We start from the raw sequence: 8,735 nt of genomic DNA, 5'->3' as shown, positions 1-8,735 counted from the left end.
GCAAATCAAGGAACACAAGGTTTGAATTCCCCTTTAGTGAAATTAAGTTATTTCAAAAGTGTTGCAATTACCTTAAAAATTCTGTTCAAACCAAACAATTTCTGAACTAAAGGACAGAAATTCAAAATTGGAGTACATTTTTATTTCAAATGGAAGGGATGACGGAAGCAGTGAGCACACAGACTTCCAATCGGGCGCATCCTGGGAAATTTTAAAGAATCTGCCCACCTTGTTAGTTGTTCTGCCAAGAAGGAAAAAGAAAAGATGAAATCTAAAAATTGTCTTCTTTTGAATACATTGCTCAGATTTTTTCGGGGGGGGGGGGGGGTTAGTTCAGTTTGAAAAAATATGTCATTCTCATAATTTGTGCTTAAGAAACTGGATTGTCTCTGTTCCTATTTAATTTTGCCAAGGTTGCTTATAGGAATGTTGGCCGCTTATGTGCAAGTATATCATTAGTCACTAAGTCTATGTCTGCAGTTTACACTTACTGAAGACCAAGATATCGTCCCTCTGCCACACCCACACAAAAGTTGTCTTGGAAACATAAGTTAGGCTGGTCACAGCACATTGTGCTATTTCAGGTATAACCAGAAGATAGTACGCTACTTATTTCCTACTGAGTTCATCATAAATTGAAGCAGCCTTTTACATTGAAAGTCTACAAAGGGCTTCTTCACACATTCATAGGAGGAGTGAGTATCAAGGGATATGTCTCTATGGGGCAGAGGCTGTGAGTTTCTTGCCTTTGCTTTTCATGTCTATGCATCAATTAAAAAATGATGGTCTTCCACCAAGGGTGTCACTTAGATACCTTCAAAACTGGAATGAGAAGTCTAAGGCTGGATATATATTATAATATTTGGCATATTAGTTCTCAACTAATTGGCTGAAACTTATAGCCCACAGAAAGATGCTCCAAGGAGCTGGCCGTGACTCACTGGCATGCATTTCCCCCTTATATACATGTTGCAGAGGTCAGGAAGAGAATGACAGCATAGTGCTGTTCTCCAAGTTACGGCATCAAAATGAGTAAATTCTGAATCTGCACGCACACCGCCTCTAGTACACGTGAAGTGATCACCAGCAATTGAATAATGAATGGATGACATCCTAATGATGTTTGGGATCCAAGGCCCTCTGGGTGTAGGCAGCTCCTAAAGCTGGGTGCTGTAGGGAGAATTGTGCAAGCACAGGGGATGTTTTCTTTGCCACTCACATAAAGCTGCATCCAAAGCTCTCTATGTGTCACAATATATAAATGAAACTCCTGTTCAGGCAGGCTTTATTGGACATTCCCGTGTGCACTGCACTTGGCAAAGCAACTGCTGGAGAGGTTTTACTTTGATTCCGGTTATAGGTTGCGGCAGGTATAGATGGATGTAAGCAGGAGTCCTCACACATTTTCCTCCTGCCTTGGACAGATTCCCATAGGATCCGTCCACCACCACACACTCCACCCCCTTCCCTTGGGTGGGATATCTTAAGAAAGTAGTTCATTCATTACCTTACCAAGAAAGAAAAATGCCAAAATCTAATGAATGGAATCTGTTTGGAGAGATGATGGCGGAGTCAGAAGTGTCAAGAACACTCTGGTACCGCGCCCACTTGATTTTGGAGAAACAATTTGATTAGCCTCAGTCCTGCAGAAGACTGTGATCAAAGGCCTGCTAGAGAACAGAGACTGCTTTCGGGCTTCAGTGCTGTATGACAAACCTGGATTTCTCTACTCATGAAAGCAAAGTTTTGCAAAATCAAACAACTGCTTTTGTAAAGGCATCAGACTTGCACAAAAGCTTTGATCACCGGGACAACTAATGCAGTTAAAATATATATACTTGAAGGGTAAGTGTTAAGTCAAAAGAACTAAAGCGATTAACTTGGCAGTGCTCTTTCTTTCATCATTCAAGTATACTTAATTCTGCAACAATGAAATAATCAGCAAACAGCATTTTAACAGTTTGGTTAAAATGCAAACAATAATTTCATTGGGTAATCCTGTGTGCTTTGTTGAACTGCATAAAATCTCCAAAGTAATTTTCCAACGGGTATGATCCAATTAAAGTTACCTTTCACTGAAAATAATGAGACTTAAAATGTGTTGAATGTTGACTAGATTTTTCTTTACCAGGATGTTAAAATTAATCTGATCGCCAGGGGTAACACAGGAAGAAGGTTAAATATTAATTTCTCCAATTCTTTTGCACTTGAGCAATAGAAGTTATACTATTGCATTAAAAAAATGAATGCACAGACACTATTCTATACTGCATGTAAGTTTCCCTGTTATTTCACTTACTTGCATTTAGTAGCAATTAATTAAAATGAAAAAAAAAATTCTAATCAAATTATTTCTTTCTTTGATAACAAAAGTCATGTTGTTTTTCAGATTGAAAGTTATTTTTCATTTTTGGCTGTTCAGTTGTTCGAAGGCTTCAGTACTTTGGCATTGTTCACAGTGCATCTATTCACTGAAGTCATACCATATGATGTGGCAGGCTTTTCATTTATCCAGGAGAAGTACTTACTCTCAATACCAGAATAATCTCTGGGTCTGCAGTGTTGATTGGCTTAGAAGGTTGAATGCCACACTGGGATCTGTTGGCATGATACATCTTGCCTGACTGTAGAAGGAGAGGTGGATTCTTATTAACCATGCTTTGAAAACCTAAAGCCAGCCTCAAGGATAAAACCCCTGATTGCTTACCTGTAACAGATGTTCTTTGAGTGAAGTGTTGTGTTGGCAGTTAGGCTGTGTGGCTGTGGTTTGTTAGTTTTGTTAGTTTTTGCACCTAACATTTTGCCCGCATCTATGACTAGCATCTGTAGAGGCACGAAGAGAAATACATATGACAATGCCTCTGAAAATGCCAGCCATACATGCAGGCAAAATATTAAGAGCAAAAACTACCAGATCACAGCCCAAAAAACGCACAACAGCCAGTTGATTCGGGCCATGAAAGCCTTTGACAATAAATTGAACAACTGTGTGTTTACTCTCCAAGGCTTCACACCTGCACGGAACCTTGATTCAGAAACATGTAAAAGACAGCTCTAGAAATTTCCAAACCAATGCTCTGTACAGACAAAACCATCAGGGTGATGCCCAGAAACCATAAAGTAGTAATCAAGCGTTCCTCTCCATAGCTCCTATCCTTTCTGAAGCAAATTCTTACTACTGCTAATTCTACTCCTAAACTCTTTCCGCACATATAGAATAATGCACTTTCAATCCACTTTCACAATTGTTTACAAGCAGATTTTGCTATTTCGCACAGTAAAATTCCACTGCAAAGTGGATTGAAAGTGGATTGAAAGTGCATTATTCTGCATGTGCGGAAAGGGCCCTAGTTTCCCCTTAATTTACAATGTTACCACCTGTATTGCTGGGTTTCACATCATGAATTAAAAGGTCATTGACCATTTCAGATTCTGGGTTAAGGGATAATCTTGTTAATTTTTTGCGGTTAATGCCCCAAATAATGAAATACAAGGACAGTGAGAAGGAGTGCCCGTTTCTTGAATCCTAGTTTGCTTTGCATGATTCACAGCTAATGTTCCATTTGTACCTGCCCAGTATGATTTAATATTGATTGTTTGGTTTAAATACCACACACAAAACTGCACAGAATTCATTTACGAGAACTGCACAAAAGAAGAACACACTGAGATCTGAACATCCAAACCTGGTTCACAGAAACTGAATAGCTATTTTTAGTATTTAATAGCAGCTTCAGGCAAGCTTCTTAAAAAAGTTTTTAATAAGGTCTCCAAACTCCAAAGCTGGAGAGAGCAGGGTGAGGAAAAAGGAAGTCATTCACATGTTTTTTAAGTCAAGACAGTCTAACAGCAATATCTACTGAATGTAATCACCTTTTCTAAAGCCTTTTCTCTATTCACAGGGAACTTCTTTTTTACAACAGGGAATTTTTGACTTTGCTATTTAAAGCCAACATACCAACTTGCCAGGACACAGGTATTATTTCATTTCGAAAAGATGCCATTTTAAATGGTATGGAAAATGTATACCCATTACATAGCCTTTTTGCATTATTGGGTATTTTTCCATAATAAAATGGAATCCCAATCAACTAAAAGGAAGCTGAATAATTTATTAGAGAAAGGCCAATATGTCATAAAAAGAAACAGGACAATTGTCCTGTTACTCCCAGTGAGCCGAAAAAACTTTGCATGGAATGAGCAAGAACTGGGAATGTTAAAACCTCAGATCTAGGCTATAAATATTTCATTTGTGAAATAGTCTGGGGAAAAGTTATTTAAAGACTTCCTTCCTCCTTTGCATCCTCTGGGAATAAAAACAGAGTATAACAGATGACCTCTGGCTGGGAGTTCAAATTATAAACTTCATATCTGTCTAATGGCATGCGAGATGCAACGCCCCAGCCGCTCAACAAGGCTTCTGCATTTCCCTGTTATTGCTACCATGAAAGCAGAGGCATTCATACAGGCACCAGAGCATCCAATGTGGGAAGTCTGGTAGACATTTTCCCTTTGTCCGTTGCTAATTTCTCTGCATTCTTTCTTTACTGTGCCCCCAGCGGGTGCTTTGAAGACTTTAAAAAATTGTTGTAGTGCTAAAGCACAATAGATACACTAGATTCCTTTGAATTCCCGGCTGGCTTTCTTAAAAAGAGTCTCCAGCACTTTTTGATGAGGATCGTTTCAGTAATGATTTTCTTTAAAGCTCTCAAGTCCCTCTGGGGGCACGGTGTGGAAAATGGCAACCTTGTGGGCTAACATGGGCAGGGCAGTCAAAAATACTCACTTCCCATCCAGATGGTTTGCTAACTCTCTTGAACAGTATTCCTTCTGGAAAGACTATACCAAATGGAAGTTTCAGAAAGACCGGGGAAATGGCTGATTAGAGGATGATATTGTGTGGCTCCTCCAAATACACATACGCTTGTGCAGTTTAGAAGAAGAGGAAGAGGAAGAACAGGTTTTTATACCCTGCTTTTCTCAACCTTTCAGGAGTCTCAAATTGCTTTGAAGCAGGGGTCTTCAAACTATGGCCCTCCAGATGTTCATGGACTACAATTCCCATCAGCCCCTGCCAGCATGGCCAAGTGGTAGGGCTCGTGGGAATTGTAGTCTATGAACATCTGGAGGGCCATAGTTTGAAGACCCCTGCTTTGAAGGAATCTAACGATTGCCTTCCCTTCCCCTTCCCACAACAGGCACCTTGTGAGGTAGGTGGGCCTGAGAGAGTCCTGAGAGAACTGTGAGTGGCTCTCCAGCATGGTGTGGTGGCCAAGAAGCTAAGATGGAGAGAAAAAAAATATCCTTGCAAACGCAGTTTCAGTCTCATTAACGCCTGTGGATTTTGCCTCTACACAGAAATGTGCTGTCACTTATTATGAGTTGTCTCTCACACATAGACACAAGGGAAGGGATAACAAGAAAAAAATTGAGTTACTGTTGTGCTTGACCTCCCTGGTGAAATACAGTCCATTCTACAACAGCCAACCTAAAATAAGTGAGATCGATATGGTGGGGGAGGTGTGCTTTCAAACAAAGTTCCGAGAACTGACAATCCCTAAATTCCATTCCCGTTCAACAGAAAAGGAAAACAGAGCTGTGCATCCTTCGACCAACACTGCCGAAGAGTCAGCCTTCAGTTTTCCTTCTGGGAAAAGGGTAAATTTATGTACAGCCAAAATATAATGAACAGGTTTTCGCACAGTGTTGCCTGCCACCTGGTCTTCGGTTTACAAGTGAGTGGTCAGCGATTAGCTCTGAAGGGCCACATCAAAAATATAAAACAAATACAAATACTTGAGCCTAGCTTGCTTGTAGTGAGCTGTGTGCTTACTGGGGGCTGTTTTCCATATTATTCTTTTCCTCCAAGGAAAGCACAACACACAAGGGGGACGTACATATTTTTCCTTGTACAGATTTCATTGAGAAAAGAATGTAACACATAAAGATGCCCTTGGCTGTGTTGTTTTAAAGGGCATAAACCAAACCATACCTACTGGCACCTATTTTACAGTAGTCATTTCTACATTTAAGAATAATTACAACCCAAACCAAAGGGGGGGGGGATGTGAAGCAGCAGGGGATGGTGCTACCCTGTTGCCTCCAAAGAGGCTTTCAGCAGTGCAGCCAGAAGAAAAACAAAGGAAAATCCTTGCCAGCTGCAAAAAGCCACATTGGCTTACACTATCCTTTTGGGTGGCATACGTCTGCACCAGGAAATGGGAGTTTTTAGGAAACCGATTTACATCTGCCTCATCCTGGAAATGCCCCTGGAACATCCTATTCATGCTGGCGCAGCTTCCTGCAGTGGAGGACAGCCATGGAGGACAGCCATGCTCGGTACCCCACCAGCCTCTGTGTCTGCGTCCATGCCCGTTTGGCCAGTGCAAGGGCTAATGACACCGTTACAAGGGTCACAGTGCTTCCAATGTGGCTTCGGACCCCCTTTTGGGATTGCATTGTTAGTCTTGATAATGGGCCACCCGCTATCAACTTCAAACACTACCAGTACAATTGAGAGCCTGATGCACAAGTCAAATGTGCACAAGGGGACTCACTCAAACACATTAAGGGGAACAGCAAAGGGACACTTCAATTGTTGAAAAGAGAAAGGAAGCTCATACATACAGGAGCTCCACAAGGACATCACAGGGCTCTGCTTGTGTACAGTTACCAGAGGAACTCTTGGCCCATTTTTAACTCATTTGCTAGCCACCCTGAGGATTCAGCGGGTGGAAGGAAAAGCTATAAAGTTTCTCTAATCAAATTTGTGTGTACAGGGAGCAATTTTTGGGTGAAAGATGACTGGGAAGCTCCTGCTCATGGAAGGTTTGGGATGGCACCCAGAGGGTCAGGAATCACAAATACTGATTCCACCCCCACCCAAAACATTGGGCTTTAACATGCTTTGAAAATCACCTGTAAGCTGTTTTTTAAATGCCCATTTTCTCATGATCCTAATGTCCCTCAAGGGCTACAGAGAAATTCCAACTTCAGTGTATGGCATATGATGGGACCAAGAGTCATTCTTGCTCCAGTAAAGATTGGTCCAAACCAAAACAGTCATTTATATGTACCCCGTACTTCCAATTTTTCCCTCCTTAAAAAAATAGTTTTAATCCGGGACGAGTCTGTTTTTGCGCTGCTTACATGAAAGTTTTTGCATGAAAAGCAAAAACTTGGTATCTTGCTTGGTGTTATCAGAGAGAAACAGATGAGTGCGGTGTTTTATAGGTTGTGGTGTTTTGTAGGTAAAAGCCAGTCTCTGTAAGCAAAATTCTTGATTTAATTTGCTGCAACATCATAAATCTGGAATAGAATGAGAATCTGGTTGGTTGGCTTAAACATAATTTCTGTGCAGCACCTGTTCTTGTTGGTCTACTGGTTTATTCAGAAGCAAGCCTGCTTAGAAAGCAATGGGTGAATACTAGAACCTAGATACCATGAGTAATTTGGAAAGAGAATTTTGCCTGCTGAATGTTTTGCCAAAATGAGAACTGGCTTAAATCTAAAGCTTGTGGAAATAGATTTACTCTTTAAAATGGGGGAAGGGGCTACATATTTTGAACATATCGCCAAATGAACTTGTGACAATAGCTCTCATTTGGTTCCTCTGACTGGTAGCAGAAACGCTCTACCCCCACCCCCATCCTGTTTGTGGAAGCCAGATTCCATGTACTCAGTTTGGATTTGTTTTTGCCAAAAGCTATGGTATTATAAGTTATTGCACACATTCCAGCCCAAAGATGCTAGATAAATGCTTTGAATACGTAGTAATTTACAATAAGGCTGTTACTATTATTGGCTCAATACCGCAAAACTTGTATATACTTCCAAGACTCCTTGTAAAACCATTAAGAGCTAATTTTTCAGGTTTTGCAAGGAATGATACTTGCATACACAGACACCAAGAGTTTATGTAAATTACACTATGATGTATACAATCCATGCAGATACTGAGTGCTATATACCACAGAAATTAATGCAAAATTGCCACCCGTTCAAAGGATGTGGATCACATAATACAGTAGTGTTAACTGTTGAATGTGTTGATGGTTTTGTGAAGGTCAGAAAGGGCCTTTTTTGTGGGGGTGGTGATACTCACCAGTACTGAGTATTGGCACCTTGTGGGGGGCCCTCCCAAGTCCTGAGGGGGAGAATCGGTAGAAATCGGTACAACATTATATATGAGTACCAGCACTTTAAAAAACACATACAAAAAGAACTGACAAAAACACAAATCAGTCATTAATCCAAACTCTGGTTTGGGCTAACCACAGCTTAGAATTCAAACCAAGACGTCAAAATCTAAACCATACAGGTAAGCCATGGTTTACATAGAACAACTTGCCTGGTTTATGTTGTCGCCTGCTCAGCTGACGTAGCTTCTAGATGCAGTGGCCCTGTTGCCAGAACACTAGCTGTAATTATGATGTGTCAGTTTTCAGCCACTGCAACCATACTATAGTTTGCGCAAACCAAGGGTTCTGATTTCAGCTTGGCAGTCGTTCACAAACCACGGTTTATCAACTAAGGTATCACACTGAACCATAGCCAATCTGCCTTAACCATGATTTGGCATGTTTGCATTGAGCCATAACGTTAAGGTCTGGGTGTTACAGTGACTGACCATAAAGGCAAAGTACAGGATCACAAGCGATCATTTAAGACCAGGCTATTAATTACTGAAGCACTTGCTGTAATTTTAAAAGGTAGCACCACCATACCTTACAAAA

Source organism: Sphaerodactylus townsendi, linkage group LG06 (assembly GCF_021028975.2).
Source record: "Sphaerodactylus townsendi isolate TG3544 linkage group LG06, MPM_Stown_v2.3, whole genome shotgun sequence".
In the NCBI taxonomy this organism is placed as follows: Eukaryota; Metazoa; Chordata; class Lepidosauria; order Squamata; family Sphaerodactylidae; genus Sphaerodactylus; species Sphaerodactylus townsendi.
The sequence above is the reverse complement of the archived record's forward strand: the minus strand, read 5'-3'. Positions refer to the sequence as shown.